This window comes from Lissotriton helveticus, chromosome 2_1 (genome assembly GCF_964261635.1).
Source record: "Lissotriton helveticus chromosome 2_1, aLisHel1.1, whole genome shotgun sequence".
NCBI lineage: Eukaryota > Metazoa > Chordata > Amphibia > Caudata > Salamandridae > Lissotriton > Lissotriton helveticus.
Window position 1 is genome coordinate 1044684935 of NC_136059.1, and position 22332 is coordinate 1044707266.

Genomic DNA, 22332 nt, shown 5'->3' on the forward strand with positions numbered 1-22332 from the left:
GCTCTGAAAGGTAAACCTTAAATTTATTATCCAAACCCTGATTATGCTTCGAATTGGTACCCTTATTATTTTGAGCAAATTTTACCTGAGGCGGTTGATTGACCCGATCAAGGACATGAACCAAATATGCCTGTGTTCTCTTTTTCCTTCTGACTTAATCTGACCCAAGTTATGTTCTTTCCTATATTGTCCTCTCTATCTGTGTTCTTTCGATTGCAATTTTTTACAATTCATATATCGTTGTTTGGGTGTTGCTTCTTTTGGGGAACGGCCAGAGTATTTTATTATTTTCCGATTAGCCTGCATTTTGAATTGACTTGCCTGTCTTTGAACTATGCCTTCTTTACCTTTCTATGCTTCTCTATCTATTCCATAGGGAAAACCTCAAGGTATGGAATGTAGGACTCAGTATTTTTTCCATTTTCAGAGAGTATGACAATACCTCAGATACCCACTGCTTTTGAATTAGTCATGTGGTACTCTATCTCAATCAGCAAGAAAAAAGTAAGATTTATTTGACATTCTCAAATTCTTGGGTCCTAGGATCTTGAGACAACAATTCAGCTGCACCTTGCCATTCCATCTGCATTAGTGACAGATGGATCGTTAAGTTAGTAGTAATAAAAAAAAGAAACTTTGCAGCCGAATGATGCGATGTTGCTGTATGATTCCTCAATAAATAGAATGTAGGGAAACTTCATTTTTTGATATAAAAGTCTTTGAATGAGGGTACTAAAGTCCTAGAACAGCTGTGTTACTCTACGTTTTAGTAGCATCGTTTTTTTCAAATTATAGCCTTTCTAAGAATGTGTAGTTTGGTAAAAAACAAATCAGGGTGAGACTCGGGCAGTGCGCACACCCCCCCAGGTAGTGGAGATTCTGGGCATAGAACTCGACCAGGAGTCCTAGCCCCAGCAGTCACTTTCCCAGCTACCTTCCCGAGAACCACATCGCAGACGGCAATCAAGAAATCATTTACAACAACAGATAAGCAAGCCAACAAAGACTGAAAGTAAAAAACAGAACATTCGGCCCTGCTACAACAAATCATGGAGCAACACCGATTCCCGGAGAGAGAAGCTGACTGATGTGCTACGTGAACCCATCGAGACCCGTAGAAGGAGGTGACCTGCTGCTCCCAGGACGCACCCACACCTCAGCTAACAATAGCCGGTAGCAGCAGGGGCGGTGGACCTCCTCTCTCCTCTCAAGAAAACTGAAGCGGACTACAAACGACATGGACCCTCACAACAGAACTGCAAGTTTTGCACCTGTTGGTGCTACTGTTTTATTAACTGTTATTTTTAGTACGTTAGTTAAATGTAACCATGCTCCGAAACTGGTCAAAATGTCACACTCCACTAACCTGTTAGGGAATGGGGTCCTGAGCTGCTGCACACAGAACCAAGGGGCATATTACCAACAACTAGCGATAATTTTTGTCTCTAACTTGTTTAGAGACAAAAATTATCGCCGCACATCGGCGATTTTTATCGCAGATAAACCTTGCTATTAGCAAGGTTTATTGCAAATGCGATAAAAAACGGCCGCAATGCATGAATATCGCTGAAAAGTCAGCGATATTCATGCATTATCGAGCAAATGCTCTTAGCCATGTTATCCACCTCCCATTGGATAACATGGCTAAGAACTGCTCAGGGCAGGTGTTAGCTTTTGGAGATATTCGCGCTTAGCGCGAATATCTCCAAAAGTTGGTAATAGGAGATAGCGATGTTAGCGACTGTTTCCAGTCGCTAACATCTTGGCACGCCCACTTTGCATGTCATTAGTGATAAATATCACTGACATGCAAAGTGGGGCCCATGATGGTCGCTATCTCCTATTAGCTGTCGTTAACTGGTGTTAGCGACAGCTTGGTAATAGGGAGATCATTTTATCTCCGCTTTCTTGGCTTTTAAAGCCCAAAAAGCGGAGATAAAACCCCTTGATAATATGCCCCCTAGATTGCTGTGCCACTCTCCCAGGGACATGATGCGCAGACTTAGCACTTCTAACCCAACTTAGAGCGGCCCAGTGTGACGCCTCCTACAAGACACTCACCTCCTGAAATAGGACTGGAGCAGAATGCGCTCTAGAAGGTTCGATGACCAATGCTGTTCTTCTGGTCAAGGGAAAAAAACAGGGGTAGCAATCCTAGTGGCCACACATTTTCAAGGGAAAATTCTGAGCATGCAATCTAAGATTGCAGGATGATTGGTAGCCTCACGTGTGTCCCTCCCCAAACACATTTAAGATAGCCTCCATCTATGTCCCTAACGATCACAAATAGCCATTTATATGCCAGACGATTGACACCATACTTACATCGCCTGACTCCAACCTAGTGATAGGGGGAGATTTTAACCTGGTGCCAGGCGCCTCTATAGATTGAACTCCCCAGCGGCCTGGGAATACCGGGATGTTTACCCCACAGGGATCACAGTGGCTAGCATAGGCGGGGTTGACAGATATATATCGGTCAATTCACCCAAACACTCGGTTCTACTCCTTTCTCTAAGCAGCATATCAATCCTATCCTAGAATTGACTACATCCTCATTTCCGCCTCGCTGTGTTCAAAAGTAACACAGGCTACTATTGAGGTGGCGTCCCTGTCAGATCATGCCCCCATTCAGCTGGACCTACACATCCGAACCACTCACTGGCATTGCAAATTGTGGCTTCTCAATCCTAAACTGCTATCCTATGACGCGGCGGTCAAGGAGCTGGGGACTGTCATAGCAGACTACCTCACAATTAACGATACCCCACACACCACAATAGCAACGCTCTGGGAGAGTTTAAAGGCAATAATTAGGGGCATGTACATAGCAATAGCCTCTATACTCAATAAGGAATGGGCAATGAAATGCACCAGCCTAGAGGGCACAGTGAAAGAATTAGAGGAGACCCACCAACGCACAGGCTCACATAAAACTAGACGTCAAATGACCATAGCGTGAAAACAGCTTAGAGCACTCGACATTGACACTGTGGAGTATGCATTAGTACGAACAAGACAGAAATACTACGTGGGGGTAACAAGGCAGGGAAGCTGCTGGCACACAGATTGCGAACACAGGTACACTCTACGAATGTGCAGGACCTCATAGACAGAGGCCAGAACCACATCACCAGGGACGAGGACATAGAGGCAGAGTTTGGTCATTTTTATGCACCATTATATGGGGCTGAAGGGAAATCCCAGGAAGATTGCACTCTTTACATTACACAGGCCCTAGTAACAACACTGCTAGACCCCCAGGTAACAACCCTGGAGAAGGACATACCAGAGCAGGAGGTGTTGGATGCGATAGGGAGACTCCAGCTAGAAAAGGCACAAGGACAGGATGGATTCTAGGCCGCCTTCTATAAATAGTATGCATCACTGCTGTCCCCAGTACTTTCCCTGCTGTACTTCTCATTTAATGAGTCTGGGGTGCTTACAGAATCAATGCGCACAGCGACAATAACGGTAATGCCAAGGCCCGAAAAGGACCCTCAATACTGTGCGTCCTACCACCCCATATCCCTTCTAAATGTGGATGCCAAGATATTCATGGGGATATTGGCATGCAGACTGGGTAGACATATGCAGGAACTGATTTGGCCTGACCAGTCTAGCTTTATACCTGGCCGCCCTTGCGGAGACAACACTTGCTGGATAAAACCCAGCGCTCGCAAAAGCCGACTCTATTTTTATCAATCGATGCCAAGAAGGTCTTTGATTGTGTCCATTGGCCATTCTTGCAAGGAGTACTGGAGGCAGTGGGCCTTGGCCCTAGATTCCAACAGTGTATCTGGGCTGGATATGCGCAGCCGAAAGCTATGGTAAGGTAAACAGCGCACTGTCCTCGACCTTTCCCTTCTTCAGGGGGACTCACCAGGGCTGTCCGCACTCACCACTATTATTTGCACTCTATATGGAGCCCTTGGCGGAGCGCATTCAACACCACACACTAATAGAAGGAGTCTGGATGGGATGCCAATCCCATAAAATAGCTCTATATGCAGATGACGTGCTGCTGACTATCACAAACCCACGTCAATCATTGCCCCCGCTCCTTGAGGAGCTCATAGCATTTGGTGAGGTCTCTGGCTTTAAGGTGAACAATGCCAAGTCCCAAGCAATTAATACCCTATCCCTAATGATGAGCAGCTACGGTTGGCGTCGGACTTTTCCTTCCTGTGGGTGCAAATGGGAATTCAATATTTGTGAATTCACATACTCCCTACCATAGAGATTTTGTTGATGCAAAACTATTCAGAATTATTAAAGACGGTGAGACCCCTCATCCAGTCCTGGCATGGGGGTCCAATCTCCTGGTTTGGATGCATGGCAGTGGTTAAAATAACTATTTTGCCCAAAATCCTCTATCTTCTGCAGGTAATGCCGCTGGCGCCACCAGCAACCATTAAAACAAGCATTTGCAATGCAATAGGTCTCGCATTAGGAAAGTTTGAGCTATTGGTATTGTAAATGACACATTTTTTATTTATGTTTTGTTTTTAAAAATAGCGAAATTAATAGCTTTGTCATTTACAATGTCAACAGTTATAACTTTCGCAAATGTGACACCTATAGCATTTGTAATGCAATATGTGTTGTATTGACGTGACTTACATGTATTGATATTACAAATAACAATGGCTTTTAATTTTTTTAAAATAATTAATACTTAAATAAAAGTTATTCTAATTTATAATGGCAATAGCTTAAACTTTTGTAAATAACTTTTGTGAAGATTATGTTCAGTGTATTTTATTGTGGCGAAAACCCAAGAACAGAAGTGAAATATTAGCATCTTTTTGTTACATTTGTAATAAAGCTTGAAACATTGAGAGAACATATTTGAACCAGTTGTTGTTGAATGGTTGCACAAATTGATGCTGTGGTGGCGCTGAATGATGTTGTGATGGCGAACGAGTGATGCTGTGGCATTCAGTGATGCTGAGGTAGCACATAGTGATGTTGTGCTGCCCCTGAGAGATGCTGTGGTGGTGCTGAGTGATGCTGTATGCTATGCTATGTTTTGTTTTGCTATCCTATGTTTTGTTTTGTTATGCTATGCTATGTTTTGCTATCCTATGCTATGTTTTGTTATGCTATGTGTTGCTATGCCATGCTTTGTTATGATATGCTATGTTTTGTTGTGTTTTATTATGCTATACTTTGTTTTGCTATGCTATGTTTTGTTACGCTATGCTATGTTATGTTTTGTTGTGTATGGTATGATATGCTATGTTTTGCTATGCTATTATATGTTTTGTTTTGCTATGGTTTGTTGTGTTTTGTTAGGCTATGCTATGTTTTGTTGTGTTTTGCTATGTTTTGTTATGCTATGTGTTGTTGTGTTTTGTTATGCTATGTTTTGTCATGTTATGTTTTGTATATGCTATGCTATGTTTTGTTTTGCTATCCTATGCTTTGTTTTGTTATGCTATGCTATGTTGAGTTTTGCTATCCTATGCTTTGTTTTGTTATGCTATGTTTTGTTGTGTTTTGTTATGCTATGTTTTGTTGTGTTTTGTTATGCTATGCTATGCTTTGTTATGCTATGCTATGCTTTGTTGTGTTTTATTATGCTATGCTTTGTTTTGCTATGATATGTTTTGTTATGCTATGTTTTGTTATGCTATGCTTTGTTATGCTATGCTTTGTTAGGCTATGTTTTGTTATGCTATGCTATGCTAAGCTATGTTTTGTTATGTTATGCTATGTTGTGTTTTGTTATGCTATGTTTTGTTGTGTTTTGTTATGCTCTGCTTTGCTATGCTATGTTTTCTTGTGTTTTGTTATGTTATTCTATGCTTTGCTATGCTATGTTTTGCTGTGTTTTGTTATGCTATGTGTTGTTGTGTTTTGTTATGCTTTGTTTTGTTATGTTATGTTTTGTTATGCTATGCTATGTTTTGTTTTGCTATCCTATGCTTTGTTTTGTTATGCTATGCTATGTTTAGTTTTGCTATCCTATGCTTTGTTTTGTTATGCTATGTTTTGTTGTGTTTTGTTATGCTATGCTATGTTTTGTTGTGTTTTGTTATGCTATGCTTTGTTATGCTATGCTATGCTTTGTTGTGTTTTATTATGCTATGCTTTGTTTTGCTATGCTATGTTTTGTTATGCTATGTTTTGTTATGCTATGCTTTGTTATGCTATGCTATGCTTTGTTAGGCTATGTTTTGTTATGCTATGCTATGCTAAGCTTTGTTTTGTTATGTCATGCTATGTTGTGTTTTGTTATGCTATGTTTTGTTGTGTTTTGTTATGCTATGCTTTGCTATACTATGTTTTGTTGTGTTTTGTTATGTTATGCTATGCTTTGCTATGCTATTTTGTGTTATGCTATGCTATGTTTTGTTGTGTTATGCTATGCTATGTCTCCTCCTCCTGCTACAACACCCTCCGCATGCTCCGCAGGATCTACAAGTGGATCCCGACCGAAACAAGAAGAACGGTGACACAGGCCCTAGTCAGCAGCAGACTGGACTAAGGCAACGCACTCTACGCAGGAATCCCAGCCAAACACCTACAAAGACTACAACCCATCCAAAACGCCTCCGCCCGAATAATTGTCAACGTCACCCGCCGCAGCCACATCACCCCCCACCTGAGAGACCTACACTGGCTCCCCGTAGACAAGAGGATCACCTTCAAGCTCCTCACCCACGCACACAAAGCACTCCACAACGCCGGACCGGCCTACCTTAACAGCAGACTCAGCTTCTACACCCCCACGCGCCAGCTCCGCTCCGCCAGCCTCGCCCACGCCACTGTCCCCCGCATTCAACGAACAACCTCCGGCAGCAGATCCTTCTCCTATCTCGCCACCAAGACCTGGATTACCCTCCCTACCCACATACGGCAGACCCAAGACCTACTCACCTTCAGAAGACTCCTCAAGACTTGGCTCTTCGAGCAGTAGCAGCACCCCCTCCCCTCAGCGCCTTGAGACCCTCACGGGTAAGTAGCTCGCTCTACAAGTTCTCTGATTGATTGATTGTTCTGCTATGTTTTGTTGTGTTTTGTTATGCTATGTTTTGTTATACAATGCTATGTTTTGTTTTGCTATGCTTTGTTATTTTATGCTATGCTTTGTTATGCTATGCTATGTTTAGTTGTGTTTTGTTATGGTGTGCTACGCTTTGTTGTGTTTTGCTATGCTATGTTTTGTTTTGTTATGCTATGTTTTGTTTTGCTATCCTATGCTTTGTTTTGTTATGCTATGTTTTGCTATCCTATGCTTATTTTGTTATGCTATGCTGTGTTTAGTTATGCTATGCTATGTTATGTTTTGTTATGCTATGCTATGTTTTGTTATGCTATGCTGGTGAGGGTGTGTGAGGGTGAGGGGGTGTGAAGGTGAGGGTATGTGAGGGTGTGTGAGGGTGTGTGAGGGTGAGGGGGTGTGAGGGTTGTGAGGGGGAGGGGTGTGAGGGTGAGGGGGTGTGATGGTGAGTGAGGGTGTGTGAGGGTGTGTGGTGGTGAGGGGGTTGAGGGTGAGGGGGTGTGAGGGTGTGTGAGGGGGTGTGAGGGTGAGGGGGTGTGAGGGTGAGGGGATGTGAGGGTGAGGGGGAGTGAGGGTGAGGGTGTGTGAGGGTGGGGTGGGTGAGGGTGTGAGGGTGAGGAGGGGTGAGGAGGGGTGAGGGGGTGAGGATGAGGGTGTGAGGGTGACGGGGTGAGGGTGACGATGTAACGTTATCTATGAGCAAGGAAACAAGTGTTGAGTGGGAATGGGGTGGCAGAGCCATAGGGTCCAGTCGATGACACTATGGAGCAGAGGTACAGTTAAATGGTCCTGGCTGAAGGGACACACATTTGCTTGGCTAGGACAGACGATAAGAGTGAGATGTCTAGGCAGAGCTCCTGGAGGCTTTTCAGGAGACTAGGGAGCCTCAAACTCACTCACATGCTGTGTCGAGGTGATTGCAACAAGGTACACAGTCTTAATAGTAAGGAGCCGTAAAGGACAGCTATGAAGTGGCTCAAACAGAGTGTACATCAGGTAAGTCGGGACCAGATTATGGTCAGCTTGGGGCAATACAAAGGGGGAACGTTTGTTGCAGTCCTTTAAAATAAATTACATCACAGCTAGTTACTTAAACAACGAGGGCTGTTATGACAACCTTAAGACGACTGAAGGGACCAAAAGATAATCCTTAACCAAGATCAAAGCTTTGGCAGGCAAGATACCTAAAGTATCCAAACATACACCCTCCTATCAGCTCTCGCATCCAAGCAAGTATAATGATTGCAGGTTTTAGGCCTGGCAAGACTGACAGAGGTAAAACATCAAATTTCGGTGGTTTAGGAGTTAAGTATGAATCTATTATGTACAGCGAGGGGATGTATGTCGTTACTACGCATGCTTTTACAACGCATGCCTTTACCACGCAACTTTTACAACGCAAGTCGTTACAACGACTTGTGTTGGGGGGCGCTGGATAATGAATAGTTTAATTTACTATTCCAACTGCAGTCCCCGTGGAAAGTAGGGAAGGTTTTGGATAGTAAATTAAACTATTCCCTATCCTACAGCGCCCCCCAGCACAAGTCGTTGTAACAACTTGCGTTGTAAAAGTTGCGTGTTAAAGGTAGTGCGTGGTAAAAGTTGCGTTGTAAACACTGTTTACCACAGCGAGGGGAGAACGGGGGAAATAAAGCGCGTTTGTGTTTCCCCACAACCTTTTTCACTTAGTCACTTACTTTAGTGGTAATGTGGTCTAGTGACTGACGCACCAGCGGCTTAGTTTTGTCTATGATTTGAAAGTTTAAATCCAGGCAGGGACAACTGAAACTTTAATATTTCTAAGATCATAAAAAGAGTACCGCTTTGGTGTGAAATGGAAATAGTTATGTTTTTCGTGCACTGCCGCCCCTCTTCATGTTGTAAACATTCTCATATCCTGCTACTGATAATGTAGATAGCATCCTGAAACGGTAATTATGGCGGAATAAACCGCTATATAATTTTTTTTTTTTAAATTAACCCTGTGGGGCCAAGATGATTAAATAGAATTTCATATCAGGCTTGAGTAACATACTGGCCTTTACTTTTGGGTTCTGCACTTAAACGACCAAAACGAGAAGGTTGCCAAATGCAATCAATAAAGCATGAGAGGGTGAACGAACAACTAACACCTGACATGGGGCGACTATTGCCTGTCCTCACGAGATCCCTTTCATCCAGTTCTGTTCACTCAGCTCGATTTCTGCTGTAAATGGTTCTCTACGATTGAAACCTTGTGTCCGCCGGGGGCTCCTTGTGCTGGTAAAGCGGCTAGGGTCCCCCCTTCCAACAGGCATGTTTCTCCCCTTGTCTGTGGCGCACTTCCATGTGCAGAGCCTGACTTACATCACAGCACCTTTTGTTGCTGAAAGCTATAGCTGGTGGACGGACAGTGTGAGCAGTCATGTGAAGTAGGGAGAGTCCATTTAACGAGAAAGGGGAGTCTCTAAAGTGACGCTCTGTGCTTCTTGCTACCTCTTAGCTTTCATTTCGCCAGCACTCCTTGTGCAAAGCTGGCCGTTTTGAAATATATTTTTGTCGGGGGTGTTGCGTTTTGCAAAGCCTTCCAGGAGACTGAGTCATATGTTCACCGTTAAAGTCTCCCCTGGTGCGCCCCTCTGTGGTGCAGTCCAGCCTACAGCTGGAGTGTGCCTGTTGCAGCCTCATCTAGCTATGAAAAGTTTTCGAAGGAATGTGAACTCCACCGTCCAGCGCTCGGCAGCTGGCAGGAACGTGGAGACCCGGGGGGATTCGCATTGAGGGAACAGGACCCAACCTGCCCAATGCCCACCGTGCCAAGGGACAATTCAGTGGCTCCCCTTTGAGGTGCATTAAGCAGAGATTAAGCAGGGATAACCATTATCTCAAAAAAAGCCAGGGTGGGCAGAAAAAAATTGTGGTGCGGGGAAAGAAGGAGCAGCATGGGAGTGTGTGTGAGGGAATACTGGAGGGCAGAAGTAGCAGACAAGAAAGAGGTCATGTGGGGAAAGGAGGAAGCAGAATAGAGCGCACAAGGGGCAGTGCTTGAGAGGGCAGCAGCATAAGGAGGAAGAGAGCGAACACAGAGGCGGAGCAGGCTCGGGTCACGGACGCAGAAGGTGAAGCAGAATCTTTCGGGGCGGTGCATGATGAGGTAGAGGCAGAGGCAGATGCGGGAGCTGGCGGACCGGCACTGAGGAGGCCAGGGAAACCAGTAATACCAGGAGTAAGTAGAAGCCCTCGTGAACGTGGATACTTGGCCTGAACGCCAGTCTCTCGCAGGGCGAGTGTGTCGATGTGAGTCTTGGAGATGAAGTACTCGGGGTCGCGGTGGATTTAATGGCAGAGACGCAGATGTAGGAATCGATCTCGGAGCGTCTGTCAGTGTAGACCGTTAAACTAGCAACTCGCGAGAATTTAAGGCCGCCATCTTGGGAGTGTGCCGGCAATGAGAACATTGAAAAACAATGGGGTAGACCCAGAAAGTCAACAGGACCTGGGTAGTTATATATTTATAGAAAAAGTGGTCCTAGACACAATTTGTTAAACCAGACACAATCAATGTAAGTGTTAATTATTCACACTAAGTAAGGGGTCAGATTTAATCTGAACAAACAAAAGGAGATGTATTATTAGCTAATGCTGCTATCAATGCGAAAGAACCCAACAAAACAATACCAAAACAATTTATACTGCAGTTTTATTTACATATTGATAAAAAATTTGGCAATAAGAGAATTAGAAAAAGGGGGGTGCTCAAGTGATGAGAAGGAAAGGCTGAAAGCACAGGATTTAGAATAGGTTCAGTGCAAAACAAGAATTATATTTACATTGCACAAAAGTAAAGCCTACCCCTACAAAGTATATACACACTATTATACACGGGGACTGGGAAAATGGTACAGGCTTTAGGAAATTAAAAGGGGGGCATAACCGTCGACGTTTCGACCCTGGCGCAATACGGGAAAGTTGCGACCTCTGCTACGGGTCTTCTTCAGGACAGATGGGGGCGGGGAGAGGGGAGCACCACGGCAAAGACTGTGGCGGTGTAACAAGGCCAGATCATTTGGGCGATACACCTCTGACTGATAAATTCAATTTGAAGCCAAGATGGTGATTATGGATAGGAACAATGAGGCGATATCAATCGTGCTAATATTCCTTGGCGCGTCCCTGTATATGTAATTCCAATTATTTAATCGTTTTTAGGCAGATGTGGCTCGTAGCTGCAGTCTCAGTCCGACAGGTCCCGTTTCCTACATCCGGGGCAATGAGAACAGCAGACGGGAAAAGCAAAAACGAAAGAGAACCCAGAAGACTCGGATTACACGGAAGGCTGACATAAGCACTTGGTGCAGCAATAGCGCTAGAGTCCAGTGAGACGAGGCAGCGAAAAAGTGAGTGGGGCTCAGACAACGGTGGGAGGCGGGGTAAAGTCTTTCAAGAGGTGGGCTGTCTTGTACGGTGAGTGGGGCAGGGGATGCTTAGTTGTAGGGGAGGGTGTGTGTGTGCGCGTGTGTCTGTGTGTGCCTGCGTGTGTGTGCATGCATGTGTGTGCCTGCCTGTGTGTCTGCGTGTGTGTGCATGCGCGTGTGTGTGTGTGGCTGTGTGTGTGTGCATGCACGATTGAGAGAGGCGAGAGGCTGACTTGCTGTTCACAGTTTCTGGGAAGCACGTTCACAGACCAGGATCTGCTTGTGCACTGGTCTGTACCACTTGGAAGGAAACACAACCACAATAGGTCTCACTGGCGACTGCGTCGCCAATGTGCGAGACCTAAAAAGGGACACATTGCCCTTGAGGCTTCCATGTGGGCTGGCAAGCGGGCTAGGATAGCGTGAGAGAGGACCTATCTACCAATAGCTACGGGGTTGGGCATACTGAACCTGACAAGATACTACCAAGCTGCGCAACTCGCTACATGGTGGAATGGCATTGCCGCTGATCAAGAAGCACTGCTGCTTCCTAGATAAGACTGTGGCTGGGATCCACATCTGGAAGATTCCATGGCTCCTGCGCCACCACCGTCCGGAGGGTGTCTACATCTTGCTTGTGGTTAGAGCTACAATAGGTGTTTGAATAAGGTGTACTTCTCAAAGCAGCTTTCCACACAGATATCCCCACTCACACCAATTATAGGTAATCCAGACTTTCGGCAGGCCACACAGGAAAAAGCCTTTATACGTTGGAAAGAGGCCAACTGCAAGTGAATCAGAGACTTCTTCGACGCTAGAGGACTGTTGGACTTTAAAGCGATCCGGCAGGATTTCGGACTCCCAGTCTCAGAATATTGGCATTATCTGGCAATTCGACACTGGGTGACCTTCCCGATATTAGGCCCTATGCTAGCAGACGATTAACCCTGTTTGAATGCTGGCTTTTGTCCAGGAAGGGCGACTCCCGCATCTTGTCTTACATATACTCCTTCCTGAGCGCACAGACTACCCCTCTACAAACACCGGCTTGGAAAAGGTGGGAGATAGAATGGAAACACAGATCTACAGACAAGGAATGGACAGACTTCCTACATCACGCACACACCTCCGCTACCAGTGCCTCAGGCAAGGAGACACTTTTAAAATTAGCCCACTACTGGTATTATACCCCAGCTCGTCTGGCCCAGTGGGAAAAAGAAAGGGAGGACACATGTTGGCGACATTGCACCCATTCAGGTACGTCTACTCCCTTGCTATGGCACTGCCCCAAGCTTCACAGATATTGTAGCAACGTCCTGGCTGACATTGATAAAATGTTCAACATCGAAATACAATGTTTTCCAAGCTAAGTTCTACTAGGACTCTCCAATATACAAACCTACCCATTACATTCCAATAAAGGGAAGGCCATTACCCTGGCACTCTGCACGGCAAGACAGGTCCTGTTATCAAAATGGGGCACCAACACTATCCCAACACACACAAACAGGCTGCACAAACTTTGGGACTTATTAGGAATGTAAAAATTGACAGCGGTTATCAGTTATACCAAACACAAGTTTGAGAATAGATGAGGAACATGTATAAGACACCTTTCTGGAGTATATCAAGAGCTCACATGCCCAATATATTTGCAAATAGTGCAGATTACACCCATCACCCCGACAGATGTTTCAAATATTCGTTCATTGATCAACATAATTGACTGAATTTCTTGAACCATCACAGGGAATATTTATTATCAGGGGCGGGTAGCACAGCACTAGGAGTTAGTCTACCTGCACAATAATTGCAGCAAGCTGGAAGACAAATAATGCATAAACAGCAAGTGAGAACAACCCCTGCAATAGCTATCAGGATGAGAAATATCTTTCAACCCCAGGATGTCAGTAGGCTCCAGACCCACCCTGTGAGGGACCATGAACCATTGTCTTCGTATATCTCTGAGGCCAATCTGTGTCATTTTTATATGGCAGAATATACTGTTGAAGCGCTATCAGGTATGTACATGCAGCAGCTGCTACCGATGATACGACATGTTCCACCCCCGTTAGCCAGTATGACGTCTAAAACCATCCGATTTTGAAGTGAAACAAGTCTCGTAGCTTGGAGTTTGACTGTGATATTAGTGAGTATACCCGCTGTAGTGTTAATGACTCCCTCAACTACCCTAGCAAGGCGGCGTATGTTGGGGCTATTAAACATGGGACCCTAGAATGGTACAATACCCTTCATTATATCTGTGAATCGTTGCAGAGAAGTATCTGTTTGATCAATATCATCTACATTTACCACCCTTTTAGCTCGGTGTGTGGAAAGATCCCTACGATACATCCTATGATCCCTATGGTATGTGGACAGGGCAATATAAACAAGAGGCAGGAGGAAGGAGAAATAACATTGGCTGGACCACCCCCTAGGGAGCCAAGTATAAGCATGCTCTCCACAAATAAAATACACAATTGGAGGTGTCAGTAAAGGTTGGCTATTAGTCGTATTCAGTTGATAGGTATCATTACAATGGCTCTGTCCCACAGAAACATTTCCTGAGCCTTCAACACAGAAACTCGCTGTTGCATTTATCACAGGAACGGGAATAGCTTTATCTTCATTATTATTACGTTCTTGAAAGCATCTACAATATTCAGTGACATTGAATCCTATAAAGTCTAGTACTTCTTTTTTCAGCCAAGTGACATTCTCTTGAACTGTGAAAACGTTCATACAAGCATCAGGGTGCAGGGTACCCTCCATTCCATCTTCCCCGGGTGTATAGCCCAGGTGCACCACTATATAGTCTAGAACTAGTTCATAATCGGCTTGAGTCATTTTCATTGCATCCACATAGTAGTGCATGTAAACCATAGATAATAATTGAAACCAGACCTCACAAGTACCTAAATAGGACAAAGGCATTGAGATAAGTAAATGATTCTTGTGCCTTACGGAGGGGAGCAGTCCGCATACCCAGCATTTCGTAACATTAGTAGTACTGTGCACCTGATGAAGCATTTGGATAAAAGCATTCTGAGTGTACGTTTGTCTGTACCTTTCTTTATGCTGGGCCAGCGTGATGAAGGAATGCTCAGCTGGAACGGGAGTAGTTCCCACTAAAACATGCACAGGGTGTTGTTCTTCCAAGCACCAGACTAACCCAAACAAGGTGATCATCACCACAAGAATGAGCACCACTACCCACACTCTTCTCCCAATGGACCAACTTAACCATGCAGGACCATTCTGCTGTGCCGGAGGAGCCACTAAAGGGCGCTCCTCTCTCATGTTTTAACGACCAAATGGATACATAAAGAGTATTTTTAGGAACCGTGAGCACAAATACAACCAACCAGAGGGGTATTCTTCTTTCCTGTGTCCTTTCTGAGCCTCACAGGCAGGCTCCTATTGTTCATCAAATACTCCTGCGGTGGAGCTGCACAATCACGGCCCTTACTGAAAAGCAATCTGCGACCCTTATTAAAGCAAGTTTGTCTTCTTTTGGGATAGGGCAACCTCCCTCAAGGGGCAAATACTAAGCATGAGCGTAAAATCCGTTCCGCTCTCGGATTTTGCGGATTTTCGGCAAATTCGCAATCCGCGAACTCTCGCGAACTTGCCGAAAATTCGTAAATCCGTGCGAAGCGGATTTTTTGCTTGATCGCACTTGCCAACTAGAATACTATACAATTTCGCGGGAGTAAACACTAGCGAACACTTAGATGCGGCGGGCAGCGACAATCTCGCAATTGCGAGATTGCAAAATTAGCAATTTCGCACAAGAAATCCACCAGCAGGCAGCATAAACCTTGAAAATTATGATTTTTATCAGAATAACTCCTCAGGTTGACATTTGCCTGCACTTTTATTTTGCAAGGAGTCCATTTTGGGGGGGGTGGGGTGGGAGGAAGGAAGTGCCCCACAGTCTCCAACTTGCTGTTCCTGTCCAGCAGGGTCCTCCCAGTGCTTTCTTCATGTGCTGGTCACTTTGATTTGGATCTTGACCTGGAAGGATTACTTTTTGTGGATGCTGCTGGATATTTGGATTTTGGCAAAAAAGAAAGCACTCAGCAGATGCAAAAGTTCAATCTTATCATTAGTAACCATTCCCTGTAGTGCCTGGAAGGATTACTTTTTGTGGATGCTGCTGGATATTTGGATTTTTGCAAAACTGAAAGCACTCAGCAGGTGCAAAAGTTCAATCTTATCATTAGTAACCATTCCCTGTAGTGCTTCCTGAGGGGCCCCTTCAGAGTTCAGTTGCCTACTTGTAACTATTCTATGACCCTGCTCTGACCCTCACAGCAGGCTCAGAGAATAGCTACAAGTATACAACAAAGGTCCTGTTAAAAAAATTACACTGCAACAGAAAGCAATTACAGATAAGGAAGCAGGTGCCAGCCTGGAAGTTCAAATTTAGTGACACATTAATCAGCCCCTAATTCGTTCATGTCAGTTGAGGCAGGGCAGGTGTGATTTTCCCCCCATAAATCTACAGTGATGAACAAGAGGGTGGCATGGGTGAGCCAGAGGGTGGCATGGGTGAGCCAGAGGGTGGCAGTGGTGAAACAGAGGGTGGCAGTGGTGAAACAGAGGGTGCTGTGATGAACCAGATGTAGAAACAACATGGTCGCGACCGTTGCTACCCGACAAGTAAGGTCGCGTTTGCGAACTGGTAAAAAACCCTCGAAAAATGGCAGAAACACTTGCGAACACAAAAAAAAAGGAATCCGCAAAATTTGCGCGAGTTCGCGGATTTTGCGGATGCGAATCCGTAAATACGCAATTTTGCGGATTGCCAATTCGCAAAATCCGCCCATGCTTAGCAAATACCCTCAACAATCCTGTCCAGTGTCTTGGGCAGTGCACCAGTACTCTTTCACTCTATTCTAAGATAGGCACCAGAGGTACAGCACCTATACCCTAAGCTAAAGCCCTTCCCTAACTCCTGTCTTGCCCTGCCGGTGCACTGTCCTTTCGTCGGGGGAGCAGATTGTACCAGGTTCGCCCAGGAAGTTCATCGTCAATAAACAGAGGATGAAACTCACATTCAGGTTGGCCTGGAGGCTCTGGTGATGATGCACTAAGAGCTGGAGTATCTGGGGCAGCCTTTATCTCAGAGGGGATCGCTTCAAACAGAGCCTGGTCGCTTTCCTCGTCTATCTGGGCACCTCTCAGCCATGCGTCAGAGAAGGAGACAAAACGTGGCACCAGCTTACCTTCTTGGTCAGCAATCCCATCCCGAACCCGGGCGTCCTATTGCAGTGGTAGAGTCACCCATTTGACGTGCGAGGCATGGTCCCAGTGTTTCCGGCCTTCCACCTGCAGGGCTGTTTGGGTGGCCAACAGAACCAGGGTAGGCCCCTTCCACCGCGGCTCCAGGCAACTCTTCCATTGGAAATGCTGGATCAGCACATACTCACCAGGCTGCAGTTGGTGTCCTGGCCCCAATGGTAGTGGTTGCAGTGTGTCATGAATCAGTTGATGGATAAAACAAAGATCTTTAGACAGCTGATACAGATAGCCAATCAAAAGAGGGTGCTCTATCTCGGAAAAGCTTCTGGGTCTAGGGACGTCCCAAACATTCGGAGGGCACCCAAAGACCACTTCATGAGGGGACAAGCCTGTCCTAGAATGCGCTGTTACTCTCGTAGACAATAATACTAGGGGAAGTGCATCTGGCCATTTTAATCCTGTACTCTCATGTATTTTCACAAGTTTCAGCTTGAGAGTACCATTGTACTTCTCAACAAGGCCTGCTGATTGGGAGTTGCTCTCTGCATGGAATTTTTGCATAATCTGAAAGCCCTTATACACCAATTCAATGAGCTTGGCATTGAAGTGGCTCCCATTGTCACTCCAGATCACAGGTGGCAATCCGTAGCGCCGGAAGAACTCTTATAAAAGAGCTGTGGCAGCGGCCATTGATATATTCTCTTTGACTGGGTAAGCTTCTATCCACTTACTAAACGTACAAATCACCACCAGGGCATACTTCAGATTATTTACTTGTTCCATTTTGATTAAATCCATCTGGAGAACCTCAAAAGGGAAGGAGGGCGGGGCAAAATTACCAACAGGTGTGGGGGTTCCTCTCCCAGGTTTGTGCTTCAAACAGATAATACATTCCTTCACCAATTGTACAGCAACCTTAGGGATGTTATCATTCTGCCATACTGAATCCAGTAGCTTACATATGTCTTTAGGGCTAATGTGTGCTGGGCCATAGGCCATTGTAACCACAGGAAGAGCAAAGGCATTCGGCAACAACCACCTCTGCTTTCCTGACAAGTCAGTTCAATACCCATCCTTGTCTAGGTGTCCAGTTCTCTCCTTCCACATCTCCAGCTCATCTACAGTTGCTTCACTTTGTATTTCCTTTACACTCTCCACTGTATTTTCGAACATCCCATTGTCTGGTACCCATCTAGCGGGGCCTGCCACCAACATCTGTGACATGATTGGTCTAGCTGTCTCCTTAGCTGTCTGTTCCGCAAAAGCATTGCCCCTCCCGACATCATCTGTGATGGCTTTTTGAGCATTACATTTTATAATTGCTAACTTATCAGGAAGTGTCAATGCAGGCAAAAATCTGTGTGTCAGTGGGCCATTCTGTATCCGAGATCTGTGTGGAGTTAAGAACCCTCTCTTCGCCCAGAGGCCCCCCATAATTATGGGCCACTCCAAAGGCATACTGGCTGTCGGTGTACACATTCACAGCTAGTCCCTCACTTAACTCACAGGCCCTGAAGAGGGTCACTAACTCTGCTGCTTGGGCCGATTAGTGTGGGATGCGGGATGTCTCAACTACATTATGAAATGTTGTGATTGCATAGTCTGCAGTGGTGGTGCCATCTGGTAACTTGAAGCTAGACGAAAGACATATAGTTTCCCTTGGGGTTCAGATAGGGGAACATCAGTCAGGTCTACTCGTCCCTTCGTTTCTTCTTCCGTCCGAAACAAACAATCATGGACATCATTGTCCTTTTCTTCCAAAGGGAGGGGTAGTAACGTAGCTGGGTTCAGAGTGGCACATCTTTTGATGGTTATGTGCGGCGAAAACAAAGTCAATTCATATCCATTAAGACGTGCACTAGTAAGGTGCTGTGTCTTTGTCTTGTTCAGAAGTGTATCCACAGCATGTGGTACCATTACTGTGAGATGGGAATCCAGGACGAGCCCTGCCGATTGTCTGATAGAAACTGCCACAGCCATGGTAGCTCTCAGACAGCTTGGGAGCGCTCTGGCGACGTTATCAAGCATAGCAGAAAAATAGGCGCAGGGTATCTGCGTACCATCGAAACCCTGTGTCGGAACAGAAAGCGTAACTGCAACAACTGATGGACGGAATGCTGAATGATTCAAACATTCTCCGCCAGGCAAGAGATCTGGGTTAAATCCATCGTTTTTTTGCCAATTACGCCACCCCAGTTTGGACCCAGCCATATGCAAATACATGTTGACACTGTGCCTCATGGGAACAGTCCAGACCGAACTGCCAAGCCAGGTCCTCCTCAGACCAGAAACAAGCATCGTGGGACAGTTTGTGGGGTATGTCACCCTTCATCAGCCAGGCTAGCTTGAATCCAGGGGCACAGTGAGCAAGGGACCCACGTCTGAGCATACCCATCCCACTTAGGGTAAAAAGTGTAACTGCAGCAACTGATGGACGGAATGTTGAATGATTAAAAAATTCTCTGCCAGTCAAGAGATCAGGGTTAAATCCACTGTTCTTTTGCCCACTACGCCAACCCAGTTTGGACCCAGCCATATGCAAATCAGTCTTGACCCAGTGCCTCATGGGAACAGTCCAGACCGAACTGCCAAGTCAGGTCCTCCCTGCACCAGAAACAAGCATCCTGGGACCGGTTTTGAGATATGTCACCCTTTGTCAGCCAGGCTAGCTTGAATCCCGTGGCACAGATAGCAAGAGAACCACGTCTGAGCATACCCGTCCCTCTTAGGGCAAAAAGTGTAACTGCAAAAACTGATGGACGGAATGCTGAATGATTTAAACATTCTCTGCCAGTCAAGAGATCTGGGTTAAATCCATTGTTCTTTTGCCCACTACGCCACCCCAGTTTGGACCAAGCCATATGCAAATCAGTCTTGACCCTGTGCCTCAAAAAGCGCACAACCGTCCGCCTCATGTACATAGAGCATAAAAGGCTTCTGGTAGTCAGGAGTACCAAGCACAGGAGCAGAGCAAAGCGCAACCTTTAACTGTTCAAAAGCTTATTGGCATGCAGATGTCCAAGGCAGGGATTCATTCACATATTTGGTGGTGAGGTAAAGAAGGGGTTTTGTTAATAGGGAATATTTAAGGATCCATTGCCGACAATACAATGTTATCGCAATAAACACGCGTACCTCGCGTGGGTCTTGGGAACAGACATGTTAGTAATGACAGTTATGCGTTCTGGTATTAATCTGCGTCCCTCCTTCGACAGTAGGTGACCTAAGTAGGAGATCTCCTGTTGACAATATTTAAGTTTGGAAAGTGACACCTTGTGGCCGTGACAGGCTAAATGCAATAGTAATTTTATCGTGGCTTCTTTGCAGCCATCCTCCATATCCGAGGCCACCAGGAGATCGTCAACATACTGGAGCAGCACCTTACCAGTGGGTAGTTTAAAAGAATCCAATTGACATTTCAATATTTGGCTGTAAATATACTAGGGCTTTCTGTATAGCCTTGTGGAGCACAACAGTATCTAGGGCTCCAGCCGGCTATTGGAAATCCGAAAAGATATGGCTATCTGTGTGGTTGTGTATACTGAAGAAGGCATTTTTTAAAATCTATTACAGAAAAGAATTTGGCAGATGGGGGAATCATTGTCAGAATTGAGGTAATGTCGGGAACCACAGGGTACTGGGGGACCACAATCTTATTGACCTCTCTCAGGTCAATTACAAAATCATAAACATCAGGATAAGTATCAGATGAATCGGAGGGTGCCTTTTTGAGAATAGGAATAATAGGGCTGTTACACACATTAGACACTGTCTCTTCAACTACACCAGACTTAATCAAATCCTGTCAGTTCGCCTGCTTGGGAAATTTTATACTGGGGAATACGTGGCAATTTGGCCTTGTCCTTAATCCGAATTGAGACTGGGGGTATTTGGAGTAATCCCACATCTGTGTCACCTGTAGCCCACAAAGTAGGGGGAACATCCTTGAATTCAGCGGGGATCCGGCATTCTTGGCGAGACAATGCTTGACACCAGTCACGTGACGTCCTATAGTCATATAGACACCATCCGGGAACAAGATATGGTGGCATGTAATCTTTTCAACAAATCCAACCCTAGCAAGTTTTCCCCATAATTAGACTTCAATAAGAAGGGTGAATCAACCATAAAGGGGCCAATTGTCAAAGCCAGAGGTTGTGAAATTGGGCTTACAACTGGTTTGCCTGAAAAACCCACCAATACATTTGATTGGCCAGACAGAGCTGCCCCGGGGACCAGTGACTGGGAAACAGAGCTTGTGTCAACTAAGAATTTCTCTGTGGTGCCCTGTAAGTCATCAGTAACATAAGGCCCGCGCTGATCTATAGGCACTGCAACTGGTCACCCGCCCTGTCCTTGGCTGTTCTAGCTCTGCGACAATCCAGTCACCTCATCCATGCATGATAGTACTGTCGGCTGCACGGGTCATCAAAATAATTCCCGCTCTGTCTATGAAGCAATGCGTCCCCTGCCCGCATGTCTCATCGGCCTCCTCCCCCTCGTTCATGTCCACCATACCCTCTACCCCTCGGACCCTCACTCTTTTGGGACAGCCCCGGACACTCGCTTCGCCAAAGTCCCTCCTTTTTACAATACGCACATTAGTTACTTCCAAGGTGTGCACTCAAAGCACCGCCTCTATTAGACTGCAGCAGCCGCTGGGCAAATCCTGAACCTCTCCCTCTGCCCCTCGCTACTTGTTGCAAGAACACCCGCGTCTTCAAAGACTTCCCCTTCTTCTCTACTTTCTCCTTGTCTTCATTCTCTCTGTGCTCATAGTACTGTGCCGTGCTCAAAATCACTGATGGGGAAGACATAGTCCAGGTACTTTCTGATACCTGCACCCTAACTGCAATCTTGGGAAGCAAGTTAGTAACAAATCAATTCACAAATAGTCCAACACCACCCTCCGGTGACAAATCCTGACTAATAAAGTCCCAAAACACCCTTTTGAATCTAGTAAAGAAATCTGACACACTTTCATCTTTCTTCTGAGGACACGCTGTCAACTTATTCCAATCCACTTTCTTCAGAGGAATATGGGAGTGCATGTAAGTTATAATACGTCCCGGTAAGGCTAACAGCTCCGCCTTAGGCTTGGTACCAGGTTTGTGCTCCCTATCCCACACCCTGATCTCATCCCAAGTGCCTCACAACTCCAGCGCACGATCCTGCGTATGAACCTGTCTCCATATGTCTACCGGCACTAGCAAGCCGAAAAATAATTCTATATCAGCTAAAGTCATCACTGTGGAGGAGGCCCCTTCTGTCAGTTCCTTGTAATAGGCAGTAGGGTTTTTTCGAGGGTCCATCAGCTGGCTCTTTAAGGATAGTAGTCTAGGCCTGGCCGCTGAACTCCGCTCCCCTCGCAAAGTTTATGGAGTTATGCGCACTCCGGGTTACGCGCAGATCGCGGAGTTCCCAAAAACTCTGCTTCCTCGCTCGTGTTCACCACCGCCAAGTTGGCGAGTTCCAGGGAGAAAAATCAACTTCCCAGCAAGATTTTTCCTTGTTTGTGATCGTCAACATCAAGTTGGCGAGCGCGAGCGTGTAAAATAAACCTCCTGGTGAGATTTCTCAACGCGGGGGTCAGGTTTCTCATTGCAAATGGTTGCATATGCTCGCAACGGCTGGCGCTGAGAATGCTGCCGCTCGAGTAAAAATCTACTCGAGCGGCCG